The sequence below is a fragment of the Bombina bombina genome, chromosome 2 (genome assembly GCF_027579735.1).
Source record: "Bombina bombina isolate aBomBom1 chromosome 2, aBomBom1.pri, whole genome shotgun sequence".
NCBI classification, from domain to species: Eukaryota; Metazoa; Chordata; class Amphibia; order Anura; family Bombinatoridae; genus Bombina; species Bombina bombina.
This window is the reverse complement of record NC_069500.1, coordinates 275,281,722-275,303,490: the sequence shown is the minus strand read 5'-3', so window position 1 is coordinate 275,303,490 and position 21,769 is coordinate 275,281,722.

Here is a 21,769-nt window from a genome sequence, read left to right as displayed (position 1 = left end):
AAACCCTTAAAAAACCTAGCACTAACCCCCAAAGATCCACTTACAGTTTTTGAAGACCCGACATCCATCCTCAATGAAGCGGCAGAAGTCCTCATCAAAGCCGGCAGAAGTCTTTATCCAAGCGGGCTGAAGTCTTCATCCAAGCCGGCAGAAGTCTTCATCCAGACGGCATCTTCTATCTTCATCCATCCGGCGCAGAGTGGCTCCATCTTCAAGACATCCGGCCCGGAGCATCCTTTTCTTTCCACGGCAACTGAAGAATGAAGGTTCCTTTAAGTGACATCATCCAAGATAGCGTCCCTTGAATTATGATTGGCTGATAGAATTCTATCAGCCAATCGGAATTAAAGGTGAAAAAATCTGATTGGCTGATGCAATCAGCCAATAGGATTGAGCTTCAATCCTATTGGCTGATCCAATCAGCCAATAGGATTGAGCTCACATTCTATTTGCTGATTGGAACAGCCAATAGAATGCAAGCTCAATCCTATCAATGGGGCTGCGTTACGGAGCTTTACGCTCCTTTATTGCAGGTGACTTTTTTTCAGCGGGCTCTCCCCATTGATGTCTATGGGGAAATCGTGCACAAGCATGTAAAACCAGCTCACCGCGGCGCTGGTATTGGAGAGCTCAATTTTGCTCAACGCTCACTTCTTGCCTGCTAACGCAGGGTTTTTGCAAACCTGTAATAGCAATGCTATGGGGAGGTGAGTGGTGACAATAACTTGCAAGTTAGCACCAAGCAGCTCTTACCGCAAAACTCGTAATCTAGCCGTATATGAGTTATTGAAGAAGTTGTTGACGCTTCTGACTAGTGTGTTCCCATTGTGCCTGTTGTGAAGAAGAATGGGAAGGTATGCATCTGTGTAGATCTGAAACAGCTGAATGAGGCAGTGAAAAAAGAAAGATACTGTATGTGCTGCCGACGCTTGAAGATATAGCTCCAAGATTGGCTGGGGCAAAATTATTTTCTACCCTTGATGCTTCCAGTGGCTTCTTGCAGATACCTCTAGATCCGAAGTGCTGAAAACTGACTACCTTCATCACACCGGTAGGTCGGTTTTGCTTCTGCAGACTCCCCTTTGGGATATCCTCTGCCCCTGAAATTTTTCAAAGAGAAATGAGTTCCCTCCTGAGGGACCACAAGGGCACGGCAGTCGTCATAGATGATATCCTGGTGTATGGGTCTACCCTGGAAGATCACTATCAGCGATTGAGCTGTCTGCTGCAGGCCATCAATGAGTCTGGGCTGAAATTAAATAAAGAAAAATGAAATTTTAGAAAAATTGCTGGGGTTCTATGACTCTTCCAAAAGGACTGTGGTTAGTGCTAATGCAAGCAGTTATTGGTTAGGGGCCGCTCTCCTGCAGCTGAATGAGAACAAACTACAGCTCATCGCTTACTGCTCCCATACACTGATGACTGCAGAATCAAAATATGCCCAAATTGAGAAAGAATGCCTGGCTGCAGTTTGGGCCTGTGAGTGCTTCCAGCGTTACCTAGTAGGTTTGGAGAAGTTCAGTCTGGAAACGACCAGAAACCATTAGTTCCTCTAATCAATTCCTATGATATTGACAAGATACCCCTAAGATGTCAGAGACTTCTGATGAGGCTGTTCAGGTTTAACGCTCAGACAGTGCATGTGCCAGGGAAACATAGTGGCAGATACACTTTCCAGGCTCCCGCTAACTGCTGCTGAAGGATCTTCAACTAAATCAGATGTAAAACTGCACATGGATTCAGTTCTGGCATCTAAATCCATCTCGTCAAGGAAGTTAGAACAGATAAGAAGGGAGACATTTTTGCTGGAGGAGGGGGGTATCAACGGCACTGCTAGCCAAGTGTGGCTTAAATACTTTAGATTCCCTATTAACCCCTTATCGTCCTTAATGTATGTGGGAATTATTCCCTTGCAAATATTTGGACTAGAAAAGGTGCTATGTAGTTTTCAACATATGAAACTTTAGGTAGAGAGAAACTCTAACTCAACAGACTACATATATAGCACTCATAAGGGTTAATATAGGGTACATTTATGAGTAGTACAAAAGACTTTATTCCTTAAGGCAAATCAGAGTTACTGATAGTCTAGTGAGCTTGCGTGTTCAACATTAAAACATAACTTTTATTGTGTCAAAATTAATATAAAATACTGTTACAGTAAAAGTTAAGGAAGTTCTTAGGGGAATCAGATAAGTACACATAAGAGCAATTTATGAAGGGACAGTTAAATAAACGTTATATATGGATGGTGTACTTCTGAGGTCCTTTACCTGGTAAGAATAAATTAAGATGTCAATCAGCTAATATTAGTGTCTAATAATATATCTGTTAAAAACTTACTAAAGACTATCTAAAACAACTGGAATATAAAACCAAAGTGATATACATATATTAACCCCTTAAGGACCAGCGACGTACCCTGTATGTCACTGGCCTTTTTTTGGGACTTGATTGTTTTATAGCGCGGTCTTGCCACCAGCGTTGAGACTGCTCTATTTCACAAAGCCTGCTGGAGGGAGGGCATTAATAGCGTGTTCTTGCTAGATTTGTGCTATTATGTCCTGAAAAAACCCTTAACGACCAGTGACATACAGGGTGCATTGTGGTCATTAAGGGGTTAAAAGTGTTAAAAATTATTAGAAATTATTATTCAAAGTGCCAAGGTAACAATAAAATCGGAAGAGGATAGAGTCAGGGCCCTCGTAACTAAGGGATATCTATTCATATTTATAAAGTTCCTGGGAAGGGTCAAAGATAACTACAAATCTAGCTAGTATGAAAATACATGCTGGGTGGTTATGTGATCCCCCAAACAAACTGTTCCTAAAATTCTTCATTTTAGGCTTAATAGATGCGACAGGTCTTCTCTGTTGTTTAAACCCCTAGGGTATAGGCAGTCTATATTAAAAATCCATCTCGATTCTGCTATTAGTAGTCTTTTTTCTTGATCTCCACCCCTCCAATTAGGTGTGACTAGTTGGATACCAATATAGTTAAAATCTTTTTGTTTGGTCTGATGTTGGGTTAAAAAATGTCTATATAGTGCTGTTTCAGTGTTTTTGTGTTTGATCTTTAATAGGTGTTCTCTGATCCGATCCCTCAGGGTTCTGGATGTTTGCCATATATATTGGAGACCACAACTGCACCATATCATATAGATTACTCCTTTGCTGCTACATTTTATAAGGTCCTTGATTTTGTATTTAACCTTGGTGTTAAAATAGATTAACTCTTTTGTCTTCACTCCCCTTTGACAGGCCTTGCAGCTATCACACGGGTAAAAACCTCTGACTCCTCTGCCATACACATCTCTTGTATTGGTCACCATGTTTCTGGGTATACTTGGAGAGAGTTTGTTTTTCAAGTTGTTTGTCTCTTTCTGTATATAAATATTGGGCGGGGTGTTAGTTTATCCCCAATAATATCGTCATTTCTTAATAGTGGCCAGTGTTTCTCTACGATCTTTTCCACAATGTGCCTGTTTTCGCTGTATTCCATGATAAAAGAGATGTTCAATTGGTCTCCATCGAGATTACTGTAGACTTTTTTCGGTTTGTATGACAGGAGATCCTTCCTATCTTTCTGTCTCACTTCTTCTATGTCGTTTTCGAGGGCTTGTTCGTCATATCCCAGTTCCAGAAATCTGTTTTTTAAAATGATGGTTTGCTCTTCCCATTTCTTGGGGTCTGAACAATTCTTCTTTAATCTCAACATTTGACCCTTGGGTATGTTGGACTTCCATCTGTTAAGATGGCAACTGTCTTTGTGAATGTAATTGTTACAGTCTACTTCTTTGAAGAATGTAGACGTTTCCAATTTGCCATTTTTGATTTCGATCTTTAAGTCTAAATATGTAATCTCATGTCTACTAAATTTGTGCTTAAATCTGAGATTATACATATTCGTGTTCATTACTTGGATGGTATACTCTAAGTCATCTATTGAGCCTTTCCAAATCATGATAATACCATCAATGTATCTGTTATAGAGGACCAGGTCCGCGCTCGCTGGGCATGATTCCCAGAAGATACGTTCCCAGTAGCCCATATATAAATTAGCGTAACTGGGCGCGAATTGTTGAAATAATTGTGGGTTAGGATATATTGTATCCCATCGATGATGAAATCTCTTTGTAGTTCTGGTAGCTCCGGATCTTGATTTAGAAAGAAATTGACTGCCTCTATACCACCTTCGTGTGGTATTCAGGTATACAGGGAGGTAACATCACATGTTACTAGTATAAAGTTTTCTTCCCATTCTATACCTTCCAAAATGTTTAATATTTGAGTGGAGTCTCTCACATATGATGGTAGCTGTACCACATATTTCTGTAATTGTTTGTCCACGTATTCAGATAGGTTGCTAGACAGACTGCCAATGCCTGATATAATTGGTCGGCCTGGTGGTTTCGTTAGTGATTTGTGGACTTTAGGGAGATAGTAAAACACCGGCGTAATGGGGTGTTTGATACTCATATATCGGAATTCTTTATCGTTCAAAATTCCAATCTCCCTAGCTCCTCTTAGAGTTTCGTCCAATTCTTTCTTAAAATCATCTATGGGGTTCCCTTTAAGTATTTCATATGTTTGTCTGTCTGACAAAATTCTGTCGCACTCTTGGTCATAATCCACCTTGTTGAGGATAACAATACCCCCACCTTTGTCCGCAGGTTTAATGACAAGGTTGTGGTTATTTTCAAGGGTTCTGATGGTATTGAATTGTTCCTTCGAGAGATTGTGCTTATGTTTGTTCAGTCTGCTTTGAGATCTCTGATCTCATTACACACTACCGTATCAAAGGTTTCAATGGCATTACCTTTGCTAGTAACAGGAAAGAAGGAGGATTTTGGTTTCAGGTCGGTGTGTCGGTAGATCCCTTCATCACTCGTTGTGTTTTTTTGATACTTTCTACCTTGCACTTCTAATGGGGACTTCATAAAATGTCTCTTTAATGTCAGTTTTCTGACAAATTCTTTGGCATTTACAAACGTGTCGAATTTGTTGAGTCCCTTGGATGGGGCAAAGGAAAGCCCATAGTTCAGTACTGAAGATTCTTTTTCTGTCAGTTCTTTCGAACTCAGGTTGAATATTCCTTTAGTCGGGGGATTGGCAATATTAGTAGGAGGGGTTGATCATTTGTTCATTTTCCTTCCCCCTCTCTTGCCTCTGTGAGTATTCTTTTTTCTATAGGAGTTTGGAATTCTTCTGGACAAGAATTTTTCCTTTTGGTAGAGGTCCTCTCTAATTCTTTGGTTGCTTGATGTGGTTTCCCTAAAAAAGAGTACCCTGATGCCGATGCTCGGTGTTGTTCATTCCTATCATGAATAGGAGTATTCTGATTTGTGTATATTTCCCTTTGTTCATTGGGAGGCTTTGTTTTCGGTGTTTCTTGGTTCAATTTAGACTCTGATTGATTATAGTTGTTATGTGCATTACGGTATTGAGGGTGATTGGGTGGGTAGTCCCAGTACCCCCTTTTATCATTCCAATCGTAATGTCTCTGTTGTCTATCTAGTCTCCAATTGCTATATTGCTCTTTTTCATAGTTATCGTAGTACCATCTGTTTTGTCTTGGTTGATGGTTATGGTATGTGGGTTCATGTCTCCTATCACTATAGTGTGGTGGAACTGTAGTGTTGAACCCCCTATTGACAAAATGTCCTTCTCTGGCCATTCTGTTGTGGTATTGTCCCCTATTGTATTGTGACCTGTTTGGTGTAAATCCATAGTGCGGTCTACTATCATTCTCCCAAGGTCTGCCCTGTCTGTACGGACGGTAGTTCTGGTTTGTGGTCCCATAATTGTCTCTGAAATGGGGATTTTGGTTCCATCTGTTAGATCTCGGTGTGTGGTTATAGTTCCAATGTGGACGTTCTTCCCTAATATGGGTTCGGTGTTCTCTATTATCTGTTCTTGGTGTGTGTCCTAATTTGGGTCTCCTATTTCTGTTGTTTACTACTATCCATTCCCCCTCATGGTTCGAATTTAAGTTATCATTTCCATCATTCAAAGTATTGTCAATCTCTACTGGTTGTTGGTTAGTCTGAACTTCTATATTCTTAATGAGTTCGAGTTCTCTATTAAGTTTTTTGGATTTCTTATTGGTAATATCCTCCCTTATTTTCATTACCTTCCTTGTAAGATTCTCTTTCCTGTCCAAAAAATCTTTGGATTCTATTATTAATCCATCCAGGCCAATAAGACTGTCCTCAGTGTCCTTGATCTCTGTGTCAACCTTAAGCAATAAAGCCTCTCTATGATCTATAATGGTCTGCATCAACTTCTTGGAGGATTCTATAAGTACCTCAGACCATTTCCTTAGGAACTCTGGGTCCTCTGACTGGAATGCACAGTCCTTCTTGATTACTAGTCCCTTAGGTATGATGTTAAACTCTAAGCATTTTTTTAAAAAAAGAATCTCTGCTTTATACTTTACTTCTTGTATCAGTAATTTCTCTAAGTTCTTAAAAATGGTAGTGTAGTCCAAATGTTCGTGAGTGTTATCCTCTGAGTGTGTAATGGAGCAATTAATATCTAATGTAATTTCTTGTCTAATGGATTTGGTAACATCCATTTCGAAGTGAGTTCTGATCTTTGCCTAGGGTACTTGGTTTAAGTATATTACAGTAGTTCAGTAGTGGTCCTGGATGTCTAAGTGAAGCTGCTGTTCGATGGCTAGGAGTGGAAAGATGTCTAGATACTATGGTGTCTCACAGCGCTTACACAGTGTTCCTACTAGCTCCTGGGTGTTACAAGGGTACCTAGCCCACCCTTAAATGAAAGTCTTAAAAATGGGAAAGACCTAGGAGAGCCAAAGATAGGCAGAGGGACTAAATGGACAAATGGCGGGCGGGATTAAACCATACATTATACAAAGGAAAAAATTGTGGATAAACGTCGTTCTAGAATATCACAATGATCCTCACAGATAGTTAATAATTACAGTTAGTTCAATAATCTTAAAAAGTAAGTGCAAAATAAATACAATTTATTACAGTAAAAATAATTGGGTAAAATCAAAATCAATTTTGTGTAATTTTTGTGCATTTTTAAGCACTCTTTGCACTGTGTATAGAAGATATCGTTCCCATTTACAGACATATTTGTCCAACCATTATCCTATTATCTATTTTATAACCACTTGTTTTTATTATATGCTATTATATGATATTGTTTTATATAATTTGTGCTTATTGTACCATGGATCCATGATTTTACCCATTTATTTTTACTGTAATAAATTGTATTTATTTTGCACTTACTTTTTAAGATTATTGAACTAACTGTAATTATTAACTATCTGTGAGGATCATTGTGATATTCTAGAATGACGTTTATCCACAATTTTTTCCTTTGTATAATATATGGTTTAATCCCGCCCGCCATTTGTCCATTTAGTCCCTCTGCCTATCTTTGGCGCTCCTAGGTCTTTCCCATTTTTAGGAGCTAAATGTGGGCCAGAATGTCAGAGTTAAACTGTATGACAAAAATAAATGGAAGACGCCAGCCACTGTAATAGGACGCTCCCCAGAACCAAGGTCATATATAGTCCTTACTGCGGGAGTGACTGTCACACATCAAAATAGAAGACATCTTAAGTTAGTACCTGAGAGTTTGCAACTGGACGCTTCAGAGCCACAACCGGTGGGATCCCCTGTTATAAGAGGGGTAATTTCCCTGCAGCAAGATCACAGCGGGGATGCTTCAGTGCTTTCATTGGACACTCAATTACCTTCTACTGCATCAGAGTATAGTTCCTGTAAAATGACGTCAAGTGGTAGAGTGGTAAAACTTCCAGCCCGCTACTGAGATTAGCACTGTAGTTAGAGCAGTGACCAGAAGAATGGGCAGAATAAACCCATGTCACTGTGGACTAGGGTAGACTACCCCGATGTCCAAGACAGGATTGTATTTCTTGATATTTATATATATATATATATATATATATATTCTCTTATACCTTGTATGCTTCTCTTACACCTTGTTATTTATTGTACTCTAAAAAAAAATCTGTATGCTTTAGTCTTTGAAAAAGGGGAAGATGTGATGAGAGTGGGAGTGGACATCACCGGAAGGGGGCGTGGCTTTTGGCCGTTATAATCTATGTCGCAGTTACCAAGCTGGATGTGTTGTGCTGTCTGTAACCTCTATGCTCTGCAATAAAAATTGAGTTGTACCTTCTATGCTGTGTCCTGCATCTCATGACAATAGGTGCTTACATTTGTATTTCCAATAGCTCTCTTTTAGTATTGGCATTTGTGTATAGACAGAAAGATAAGATATTGAGGCCCTTGTGCATAGAGGGAGAGATAAGACTGGGATGTCTGCTCTTTCTTTTTCCTTTCTGATTGCATAAAAACTAATGGTTTTATAGTAACTTTTTTTACCAAAAACTAAAGCTCCTTTTACTTTTAGTTAGCATAAGAAAAAAACTTTTTATACTCAGTTTGACATATTCAGCAATGTATGATAAAAATTAGCTGAAGCATTATTTAATCCACTCAAAATTTGATCTATTGTTAAGGTTTAGGGCAGGGTATTCATCTTTTCTAATATGTTATATACCTTGCATTAATTATCTACAATAGTGCTGACTTGCAGTGTGTTTAAATAAAGCACCTCCATAATATTTGAATGAATTGGAATATGTAATCACATTTATGGACCTGCAATTTAGCACTTATGCCACAAAAACACTCTAAATGACTTTAGTTGATTAAAAACTAAGCAAGCTCATTTTGCTGCAATGGGATGGGAGGTAGAACTGTACTGTACATGTGTCAGTCAAAAAGATGATCATGTAGTGTTATAGATGTTGTAGTGATTATTCAAGTTTAATGATTATTACAACGTCCCAGTGTCCTAAAAATCATTTTCATGACAGGCAGTTTTGGAGTTTTGTCTGCAATGTTAATAATGAATTATGATTCCTGATTGCATAAAATAATAATGATACAATAAATACCAATTTTGTTCCTGGCAGACTGCTTCTGTTTTTGTATGTATTTGTATTAGGACCCTGGGGAAAGTATCCCTAAGGATGATGGGGAAAACCAGACCTGGACTCCTTGCTCAATGTGCTGGATATGGCTGCTCCTCACTGACGAGGCCCAAAGGAGGCTGAAACGATCATCTGGGGTTGCCATTTCCCTTTTTGAAAGGAGAATTGCCTGGTATTTTGGGTCTGGACTGACTTTGTTTGGCAAAATTAGACTGATATACTTCAGGAAAGTTTTTCTCTGTGAAAAGCGCAATTGGGCTAAAGAAGCTGCTCACAGGTGGTAACCGCACAATAGAAAAAGCTACTGAGCTGTTGTTTGTTCCTGGCAGACGGCTTCTCTTTCTGTTTGTAAAATAAATACTTATATTATATAATTATTTTATCATTATTATTTTATAACATCAGACATCTTCATCATTAATGCTCACACATATACTGCTATTCAATGGCTCAGCTGAGGGTGGTGCAGCATGTCACCATGTTGTGACCTTGCATCATCTGCCCCTGCAAGTTTACCTGATGAGACAAAATGAGACAAGAGTGGAGCTCTGCTGCTTAGCTCAACCCCTTCACCTGCTGTGTGTTCCACACAACAAAGAGGGGCAGATCTAACAGTCTATCAAAGAGTAAAAGGTGGGGAACAGTAACCAAACAATCAGGCGCAGGAGCAGGGAGGCAGCCACCACCTCCATATCAATAAATCTCCAAAGAAAGGGTACTCCAGCCTAGGCAGCTTAATGTAAATAGACCTTTATTGTGTTATGGTCCACAAAAACAACGTTTCAGACCCTCATTAGGTCCTTAGTCATGTTTTTGTGGTCCATGACACAATAAAGGTCTTGTTACATTAATCTGCCTAGGCTGGAATACCCTTTCTTTGGAGTCTATCAAAGAGAGTGGGCTTTGATTTAGAGGTAAACAATTTAATAATTGAAGAATTTCAGTTTGCTTTGTTTACATATATGCGCAAGGTGTTTGTATGTTATTTTCATTCTGACAATACATAATTTACTAGCTAAGAAATGCATAGCTGAGCTTGATATAGGGCCAGATTACAAGTGGAGTGGTATTTAATGCTCCCGCTCGAGTGCTAACTCTGCTTTTTGTGCCTGCCGAGAATAAAAAGCTAAACTTGGAAAATTGTGTGCGCCTTAATATATTCCCCCATAAAAGTCAATGGAGCATAAAAGTGGGGGTGGGGGGAAATGAACACCCTACTCGTGCGCAAAACCAATTGCATATTCTCAAGTGCGTTAACCCGACATTAAAATATTAATATTTCACATTTCAATGCACTTCACATAGAGGAATATGCTCTACTTATTCATAAATACATATTTCTACATATATCTGATGGTATTTTGGTAATATATATATATATATATATATATATATATATATACAATTTTATATATAGTTATAGATATATATAGGAATATCTATTTATGGATAAATAAAACATATTCTGCTATGTGCAGAACATTGAAAAATGAAATATTTATGTATACATATTTATTTATGTGTTTATATATGTATATATGTCTGTAAATACAAATATACACATATAAATGCATAAATACTGTACATATGTACACATATGTAGACATATAAATAAATATATATATATATATACATATACATCTTTATACACTTGAGACCTCATATCTTTGAGCCCTTATAACTTTGTTACTTTTTTGTGCATTTTTTTTTATAATTTTATTAGATGGTGTTATTATGAGTGTAACTGTACTTTGTAATTTATTTTTGATGTGTTTTGTGACACTTTTTTGTTACACGCAACAGTTAACCAGAGCTCTGGAGATGCGATAATCATTCTAACGTAAATCGCAATTGCGCTCATATGTTCGTGTTTACTTTCAACTTGTAATATGAGTGCTAAAGCCGATGCCTGCAAATACCCACGATAAACCCCTTTTTGCTCCCGCGTAACTGTTAGTGCACTACTCCAAATCTGGCCCTTTATGTTTTGTGGATATATGCTTTGATCATACTCTTTTATAAAGAAATTGCTAGATTGAGTCTGTTGAGCTACTCAGAGCCTTCAGCCTGCTATATACACCACTTGCTGGTGTTGGTATCTATGCAAGTGTTCTACTTTTGTTTATATGTCACATGTTTTACACTTTGTGGTGTCTCCTTGCTTGCTTATTTCTTAAAATATAGATACTGTTTATATTGTCTGTAGCAAACTAAACAATCAAACTATGTTGACCATCAGATATGAACTAAAGGTAATGGTACAAGTCTAAGCTAAATAATAGCTTATATGACTATTGTTCAAGTAGGAGCTCTGTAAAAGAAATCTAAACATCCGCTAAGTGAGTGGTTGAACAGTGGTTGAATAATCCAAGGTTGAAAAATAAATGAGAAAAACTATAAACCCTGGACTCAACAGACTCAATTTAAATAATAATAGAGTAGCTATAAAACCAAAGTCAGCTGTGATCTGTGTCTTAATAAATCCCAGCACTCCATTATATCTTATCCGACACAACCCTCATATCCAAGGCATAAACTATGAATCATAATGTCATGTCCTTATTACCAAGTCAGGTTATCCAATTCTTATACACAAAAAGCTCATTCTAATAATTTTTAAAATACTTTTCACATTTTAAAAAATAGTTTCTAAATTATTAAACTATCTGGGTTGGTTAAAAAAAAATTCCTAGGTAACAACCCATGTTTATCTTTTCTCATATGTCCACTATAGCAAATAGTTGCGCTTTCTTTGAAATATTTAGTATAAATAAAGCTTGTTTATTCAATCATTTGTTTTATATGCAGCATTTCTTGAATTATTAAGCACTGAGCGTCAGAAAGCAGTTAATTTTAATTGACTTTGATAAAGTCCAGCAAGGGTAGCTCAGTTCCCTAACCAGAGGGCATAGGATATGTGGATTCCCTGTGTTTTGATTTTAATTTAGACAGCTAAGATAATGAAATAATGATTTTTCTTAATCTAAATCATTTTCCTTTAATTACAGTCACAAAAGCTTACCAGTGTACAGTAATAAATTATTACAGTGCATATCAGAATCACAAGGCGATCATGAAAAACTGTGCATAGAGATAATAATAGATCATATAAATGAAATCTTCAAAAGATATTAGACCACACAGTTTGAGATGGATTAAAATATTGATATATATTAATAAAATAGAAATACATTTGTACAGATACATAAACAGGCAGACATTGTTAGAGATAGAGAAACTAATTGAAAATGGCAGACAGAATAGACAAACAGATCAAACCATTTACTACCAATAAAAACTATTTTTAGCTAAAGGGACAGAAAATCATAATTAAACTTTCCTAATTCATATAAAGCATGCAGTTTTAAACAACTTTCTGCCTTCTATCATCAAATTTGTTTTGTTCTCTTGGTATTCTTCAAAGAAAAGCATACCTAAATAGGCTAAGCAAAATTTGAGCTTTTTTGCTACCTACATTTAAACCCTTTTGTAAGTCAAATTTCAGTGAGTGACCCATATAAATTATATATATATATATATATATATATATATATTTTTTTTTTTTTTTTTTCAGCAGGCCCAGCAGATTTACAATATACCATTATTATATTTATAGTTCATGGCATGCGAAATAGCTGTGGCAAAAACAGTAAAAAAAATTATATATATATATATATATACATATATATATATATATATATATATATATATATATATATATGTATATATATATATATATATATATATATATATATATATATATATATATATATTTAAATTTTAGTAAATAAATGACCACTGATGTTACCTTAATTAATTTACTAAATTGTAATCATGGGTAGCCACATGTGAAAGAGGGGTCCATACAGGCTTTTGGGGGGTTATAATATAGATTATAAAGGCCCCATTGTGCAGTACAGAAATAAAAGCATTGCAATTCTTCTTGCAAGGTGTTCACTGTTACCCCAGTAATCAATCACCTGACTACACAGACAAAATTCATATATTTTTTTTAAGAGAGGGACTTTATCGGGGTCTCTATAATGTCCAGTTCCCTTGCAAATCCCCATGCGTTTTGTTTACTTTATTTTTTAATACATCTTTTTTGTATTATTGCTCCAAGACGAGGCGATTCTCATTCAAATGAGAGGTTTGGAAGTTTGTAGCTGCTAAGTGAGCTGAGCTCAAGGGGTTTGAAGAACTTCCTCTCATGCAGCTCCCTTGCAGCTACCTACTGTAAGCTTGCTGGTTCTGCCCCCTTTGTGACATCACCATTTACGTACATGGTGATGTCACTGGCACCCCCATGAAGCCTGAGAGTGCCACCCACTAAGTCACCAACGATCCCGGCCTGTAGTACGGGGGGCACAGAAAACCGCATTTGATTGGCAGTCACCCAGCATGATAAAAAGGGCTTGTCATGCGCCCACAGGTTGAAAAGCAATTGCAGAGTCTCTTACAATTGCATGTTCTATCTGAACCATTAACTTTTTTTTTTCTTTTTCTTACTTTAATGTCCTTTTAAAGTAAGTAATTAAAGGATGATTTTCAATGAACTAATGTAGAAGAGATGCATTATGATATGTAAAACTCATTCTGTTAATGAAATCAACATTTATTGATCCGCAGACTATTCCTAGGTAATGCATTTGTTTCTTTCTTTATTTTAAAACTGTTATCATTTCAAAAATAATTTAGAAATGCCGCTCGAAATGTATAAATATTACAAACAAAATTTAGGTAACTAATTGTTTTAATGGAACAATGTATTCACTATAGCATAGAGCTACAGCCAACTGCAGTCAGTAGTCCCAAGTCATTTTTTTTTTTTTTTTTTTTTTTTTTTTTATTGAGGTTGTGCGGAATAATACAACTTATATGAAATAACATATCTTAAGACAAACTAAAAATAATTCACAGTATAGATAATACAATACAGAAGACTGGAACCTCTTTTCCTTTTTAACACGGCCTAAAGAAAGCATGTTTCCTCACTTGAGATTGAAGGCAACTCTTGTGCCACTCATAATGTGCAACAAACTTTGAGGGAGGAAATTGATTAGATTGAACGGTTACTTTTAGACCTATAAGCTTAGGATAGGGTGAAAATTAACATATAAAGTGATAACCACAATAAAGGTACTATTCCCAAATGGAAATAACATGATGAAACAAACACTCAGAGACTCTTTTGGAGACCTATGTTAGTCAGCCCTGCTGAGTAGAATGTAGTAGTTAGAGTCACTACTGTGGTAATATGTAAAAGTAAATGCTAGGGGGATATTTATGTTGCGGCATAGGCAAGATGAGCCGCCTAGTTAACCCTTCTAAATTAGGAGGTATATTGTGGGGGGGGAGGTGGTAGGTTGAATACTATGATTAAAATATATAGCGTAGGAGACTTTTAAAATGCAGAGTATTAACTATAGGTAGAAAAGGCAACCCTCAAGGGTTAAAACTATATGTTGGCAACTAAAAATTCAATGGTAACTCTAGGAACATCAATTAACTACTAAAATTGTATGTGCATAAAGAGCCTTCTCAAAGCTCCCAATAAGATAAATAGGGCAGAGGATTAAAACCTATATGAACTGACCTAGTGGTACTGCGCATGGTGGCAAGAGATAACATATTAACAGCATATTTGAAACCTATCAAGGTGTACAGAAATACAAAGGCTCATTAAACTCTTTAGATATATATCAAGGCTGAGAGGAATTAGTCTGGTGGAGTTTAATAACTCCCTGTCATATAGTGGTCAGTGAGCTAATCTGGCTGTATCCCATGACCATAATAATTACTACAGCATGAGGGTTCCTTATTAGAAGCTAAACTGCACCATCTCGGCCGCCGATGGCACAGCAAGACTGAATTATAGTAGTAGAAATAAGAAAATTATGATAGGAACCCCCAATCAGTAAACTTATAAGGCAATCTTAGAATTCAAATTGAATGACTTAAAATAATGGCCCAAAGGTTAATGGCTATTTTCCTGTATAGAGTGTATGATCATATGTAAAATCCTCGCGAGACCTTAATTTATAGACTAGCCCATTAGTCCTGTTAGGAGTAAGCTATTCGTCATAATCTAAGAATTTAGATAGGACCGCAATGCACACATTTTTAAGGCATTATAACTCACACATAGATGTGTCCTTATTAACTTCAAAAGACCAAATCACTCCAGCATGCACACATTTTTAAGGCATTATAACTCAAACATAGATGTGTCCTAATTAACTTCAAAAAGACAAAATCACTCCAGCATGCACACATTTTCAAATATACAAACAAAAAATAGTAAACCTATGATAAGAACCATTCACAGTCCAGCGTCAAAACTATGTAACCGCCATGCAGTGTTTTTAGTGACAAAGTTCTAATGTAGGCACTCAAACATGTACAGTTCTAGCCTGCTTCAGGGTGGGACAAGAACAGTTAGCAGCAAATGGCTCATGGAGTATAAGGGTCACTTTTGAAGGCATAAAAAAACCAAAAGATATGGATAGGGGGTGTATAAATCAGCCTTGTTATCCTTTAGTGCCAAAAGTAATATAATGGTATCAGCCAGTGTCTTGTGTAAACCATATGAAACAGGGTACAAACACTAGTAATAATATGGAGTTTTTTGACCATAGCAAGGTGGCAATAAAGCAGTCTTATAAAACTAATGCAGGCTGTACATTTTTGCAAATACTCTCTCTGTCAATTTTTTAACTCAGGTGAGAGATATGGCTGTGACACAGTCCGCTAATGTAGTAAACCTTTTACCCCACACCGGATCGAGAGGCTTGATATAGTCTTTGGGCAACTTTACTGGGGCTCTGTACTGTAGTCGAAGTGTTGCACTGGCTAAGGCAATCGAGTAATGAGGAAAGTTCCAACATCTCTGGAAGATATATGCCTTTAGGCTGTGTCCCCGGCGAGAATAGATAAAATTCAGAAGCGTATGCTGTTTGCGGCCCCGCTTCCCCATGGCTCACCATCTTAGCAAGGCATACCGCACCCAGATCCAAAATGTCCCAGTCAGGCAGTACACGAGCTGTAGAAGTAAGTGCCGCTTGCGGCCACGTTTCTTCCAGGCTGACGACCCGATTATCAGTTAGAGATTCTATTTGCAGCCTGTCCTCCACTATATATGTAACAGTAGCGAACAACTGGGACTCACCGCTCTCCCTGTTGACATGACTCATGCAGTGTGACAAACTCTGGGGCCCCAAGACGACACCCTCCGCACATTCTCTCTGACTGAGATTCGGCTGGGTAGACAACTGGATATCACAGAAGTCGCTCATGTGGAGCGCTGCGTCAAGGGTCTCCTCAAATGCAGCATGGTGCTTCACCAGTATGCGGGCTAGTTCTGCAACAACGTCACTGGCATTCATTTTGTAGTAATCCGTTTCCATGAGCTTATACCTGTTATGTTGATGACTCCAGTATTTTGCCCACGTGGTAGAGTTAAGAGTCTGGTATTCCGCATATAACCTCTGTTTAGTGCCGTTATTTGCCTTACATGCCTCAGAAAGTGCTCATGCCCTCTTAGATGCCATAATATGCTTGCAAAGTCAAGTTAAATGCATTAAGTTAGTCTATAATCCAGGAGCTCTGTACAAACACGACTGCTCTCTACGGCGGTTAGCCCCGCCCCCCGTCCCAAGTCATTTTTATCAAAGCTTGGGGGAGATAGGTACTGCATATGTGCTGCTCCTCCATAGGGTCTTGCCATTGAGAATAATACTCAGACTTTAAAGCCTCTTATTGACTTTTGCGTTTGCAGTCTTTTTTTCAGGAAATAAAAATGCTGCTACCAGAGTCTGGCTGCAGGTAGAAACCAGGCATTTTTAATATAAAATATGCATGAACAAAAAATATAATAATATCAATATCAGTAACATATCCATTCATAATATTTATGCAGTTAATCCTATTGTATCACTTTGCTTAATTTTATAATTGACACGTTTAAATCTTCCAGAAACCTAAGTACCACTAAATTCAATAGAATTGAATATTTGGCAAATACACAATATAAAGGCAACGCAATAGCACTTCTTTTGAATTTGAAAAGAGTAGTAGAATATTTTCTAACATCTATTAAAAAGTTATAAAATGATTACACTATGAGTACAAGGGAGCAGGGTCCTACAGAGCTCCTGTCTCAGCCCCTACACTACATGCATGAGGGCAACCTACTCTTTCAAATTAGAGGTTTCATAGCCCTCTAAGAAATGGATGATTCCACTATAAGTGGAAGACATCATTGTCACTAGATACCAAGAATTATTTGGCTCTGGGGATGTGAGACCTAATTAGGCCCTATATCCCTCTCATCCTATATGATAAAAGGCCAGGTATGTTTGTCCCAGAGCTGTCATGCGTAGTAGAGACAAACATACCTGGCCGTTGACTCCGTAACGAAGGATCAGAAATCAGAGAGGGTGGGTGGGAGTGGGTATGGCGGGGGCGTGGCTGAGTGGAGCAGCTGTGGCTGGGTGGGAGTGGGCGTGGCTGCATGCGACTGGCATGACGGGGCGTGACCAGACGGGAGGGACCACTGCACTGCAGAAAATGGCCCGTGTACACGAGCTTTAGGGCTAGTATCCTATAAAGGGATAAGGACAGTCTTTAGAACATTTGTGGCCTTATATCAATCACCTGACAGCTATCACTGGTGTTTTATTTCTTGTAATAGTGCTTTTACACCTTAGTTTCTCTGAGTAAATTCAAATATGCTGTATACTACAAATGTGTAAAATGGGTTATTTTATAATAGGGAGATTCATATATGATGATTTATTGAAACATTTTATATTTATTGTTTTTGGGTTTTTTTAAACCACATCAAGTATTACTAGGGGTAAAAGAATGTTCACATTATCAAAATTACATGATATCTCATAAGATTTTTTATATAGTTATATCTCTAAAACTGCATATTTAGTTTATGAATACTAACGGCTAGATTACGAGTTTTTATCGGTAAGGCTTGCGCTGCTAACGCTTAGTTTATGCTCACCACTCACCTACAAACAACGCTGGTATTACAGGTTTTTACAAACCCGGCGTTAGCCTCAAAAAAGTGAGCGGAGAGCAAAAACATAATTTATGTAAGAACTTACCTGATGAATTCATTTCTTTCATATTAGCAAGAGTCCATGAGCTAGTGACGTATGAGATATACATTCCTACCAGGGGCAAAGTTTCCCAAACCTTAAAATGCCTATAAATACACCCCTCGCCACACCCACAATTCAGTTTAACGAATAGCCAAGAAGTGGGGTGATAAGAAAGGAGTGAAAGCATAAAAAATAAGGAATTGGAATAATTGTGCTTTATACAAAAAATCATAACCACCACAAAAAAGGGTGGGCCTCATGGACTCTTGCTAATATGAAAGAAATGAATTTATCAGGTAAGTTCTTACATAAATTATGTTTTCTTTCATGTAATTAGCAAGAGTCCATGAGCTAGTGACGTATGGGATAGTAGATACCCAAGATGTGGAACTTCCACGCAAGAGTCACTAGAGAGGGAGGGAAAAAATAAAGACAGCCAATTCCGCTGAAAAATAAATCCACTACCCAAATCAAAAAATTTCAATTTTTATAATGAAAAAAACTGAAATTATAAGCAGAAGAATGAAAATGAAACAGCTACCAAAACTGCTTCTAAAGAAGAGAAAACATCAAAATGGTAGAATTTAGTAAAAATATGCAAAGAAGACCAAGTCATTGCTTTGCAAATCTGATCAACAGAAGCTTCTTTCTTAAAAGCCCAGGAAGTAGAAACTTACCTAGTAGAATGAGCCGTAATCCACTGAGGTGGGAATCAACCCGACTCCAAATAAGCATGATGAATCAAAAGTTTAACCAAGATGCCAAAGAAATGGCAGAAGCCTTTTGACCTTCCTAAAACCAGAAAAGATAACAAATAGACTTGAAGTCTGTGTGAAATCTGAATAGCTTCAACATAGGATTTCAAAACTCTTACCATATCCAAAGAATGTAAGAAACTTACCAAAGAAGTCTTAGGAAAAGACAATAATTCCTCCCTAATGTTGATAGAAATCACAACTTTAGGTAAGAATTGAAATGAGGATAGCAAAAACCACCTTATCCTGATGAAAAAATCAGAAAAAGGAGACTCACAAGAAAGAACAGATCATTCAAAAATTGTTCTAGCTGAAGAGATGTCTAAAAAGAACAATACTTTCCATGAAAGTAAATAATGTCTAGAGAAAGCATATGCTCAAATAGAAGAGCCTGTAAAGCCTTCAGAACCAAATTAAAACTCCAAGGAGGAGAAATTGGCTTAATGACAGGTTTGATAAGAACCAAAACCTGAACAAAATAATGAATAACAGAAAGGAACACTGCCTTATCCTGATGAAAAATCAGAAAAGGAGATCCACAAGAAAGAGCAGAAAACTCAGAAACTCTTCTAGCAGAAGAGATAGCCAAAAGGAACAATACTTTCCAAGAAAGTAATTTTAATGTCCAGAGAACGCAAAGGTTCAAACGGAGGAGCCTGTAAAGCCCTCAGTACCAAATTAAGACTCCAAGGAGGAGAGAATAACTTAATGACAGGCTTGATACAAACCAAAGCCTGTACAAAACAATGAATATCAGAATGAATAGCAATCTTTCTGTGAAAAAGAACAGAAAGAGTAGAGATTTGTCCTTTCAAAGAACTTGCAGACAAAACCTTATCTAAACCAACCTGAAAAATTGTAAAATTCTAGGAATTCTAAAAGAATGTCAAAAGAATTTATGAGAAAAACACCAAGAAATGTAAATCTTCCAAACTCGATAATAAATCTTTCTAGAGACAGATTTACAAACCTGTAACATAGTATTAATCACTGAGTCAGAGAAACCTCTATGACTAAGAATCAAACGTTCAATCTCCATACCTTCAAATTGAATGATTTGAGATCCTGATGGAAAAAATGGGCCTTGAGATAGAAGGTCTGGTCTTAACGGAAGTGTCCAAGGTTGGCAACTGGCCATCCGAATGAGATCTGCATACCAAAACCTGTGAGGCCATGCTGGAACCACCAGCAGTACAAATGAACGCTCCATTAGAATTTTGGAAGAACTAGAGGCGGAAGATATAGGCAGAATGATAATTCCAAGGAAGTGTCAATGCATACGCTACTTCCGCCTGAGGATCCCCGGACCTGAAATAGGCCCCTGGGAAGTTCCTTGTTAAGACGAGATGCCAACAGATCTATTTCTGGAAGCCCTCACATCTGAAAAATTGAAAAACATATCTGGGAAAAGAGACCATTCTCCTGGATGTAAAGCTTGATTAACAGAGATAATCCACTTCCCAAATGTCTATACCTGGGAAAAGGACCACAGAATTTAGATAGGAGCTGGATTTAGCCCAAGCAAATATCCGAGATACTTTTGTCACAGTCTAAGGACTGATAGTCCCACCCTGATGATTGACATACACCACAGATGTGATATTGTCTTAAAAAAACAATAAACGTCTCTTCTTCAAAAGAAAGCAACTGAAGAACTCTGGGAATGCACGGAGTTCCAAAATATCAAATGGTAATCTCGCCTCCTGAGATTTCCAAACCCCTTGTGCTGACAGAGAACCTCAGACAGCCTCCCAACCTAAAAGACTCGCATCTGTAGAGATCATGGTCCAGGTTGAAATCGAAGAGACCTGTAGAACTAAATGATGGTAATCTTAACCACCGAATCAAAGATAGATAAACATAGAATTCGAAGATTTAAAAAGTGAAATCCTAGAATCCCTGTACCATTATTCAGCATAAAAACTGGAAAGGTTTTCTATGAAAATGAGCAAAGGGAATTGAATCCAATGCTGCAGCCATAAGACCTAAATTTCCATGCATATATAGCAACTGAAGGAAATAATAGAGACTAAAGGTACCGACAGACAGAACCCAATAAAAATGTCACTTGTCTGATAGAGACAAAGACAGTGACACAATCTATCTGGAAACCTAAAAAAGGTGACCCTTGTGTGAGGAATAAAGAGCTTTTGATAAAAAGATCCTCTAACCATGTCTTGAAAAAACAAAGTTGAATCATATGAGATTCCGTAGTCTCAGAAAATAAAAATAATCTGAATGAAAACAGAAAATGAAGATATGCATCTATTGTATCTAATGAAAACAAATAATGCTATCACTGACCAAAAAAAGGCAGAATAGACCATATAAATACCAATCTAAAAGATGGTACATTTATATAATAAAAAGATTTTCTATCTTGGGAACAATGAATAGTTTTGAATAAAACCCCAAAACCCAGTTCCTAAAAATGGAACTGGAATAAATACCCCAGAAGATTCCAGATCTGAGCAGCGCTTGAGCCCCAACAGGTGATCAGCCACACTTTAACATTACCCAAAATATATAGGGCTGAAAAACACATTAAGGAAAGTGTTAGCCTTACTGGAATAGCTGGAATATAATAGAGAGAAAAAGACTTCTCAAAAAACTTCCAATTAAAAACATGTTACTTGGGTAAGAATTTAGAATTTTGTTCCTTAGTAAGAACAACCAAACTAAAATAAGCTTAAAGTTTTAGTCTTAGAACTCAATCGTGAAGCCCAGAGTAACAGTTAAGAATTGAATCCAATATGAACCAAATAATTGATTATCTTGGAAAAAAAATAAATAAGGATTTTTAGAAATCACAAAATTCTTCTAGCTAAAAACAGCTAAAGACATAGATTAAACCTCATTTGTGAAAATATTCAATAAAATGAAGATACAAATGAA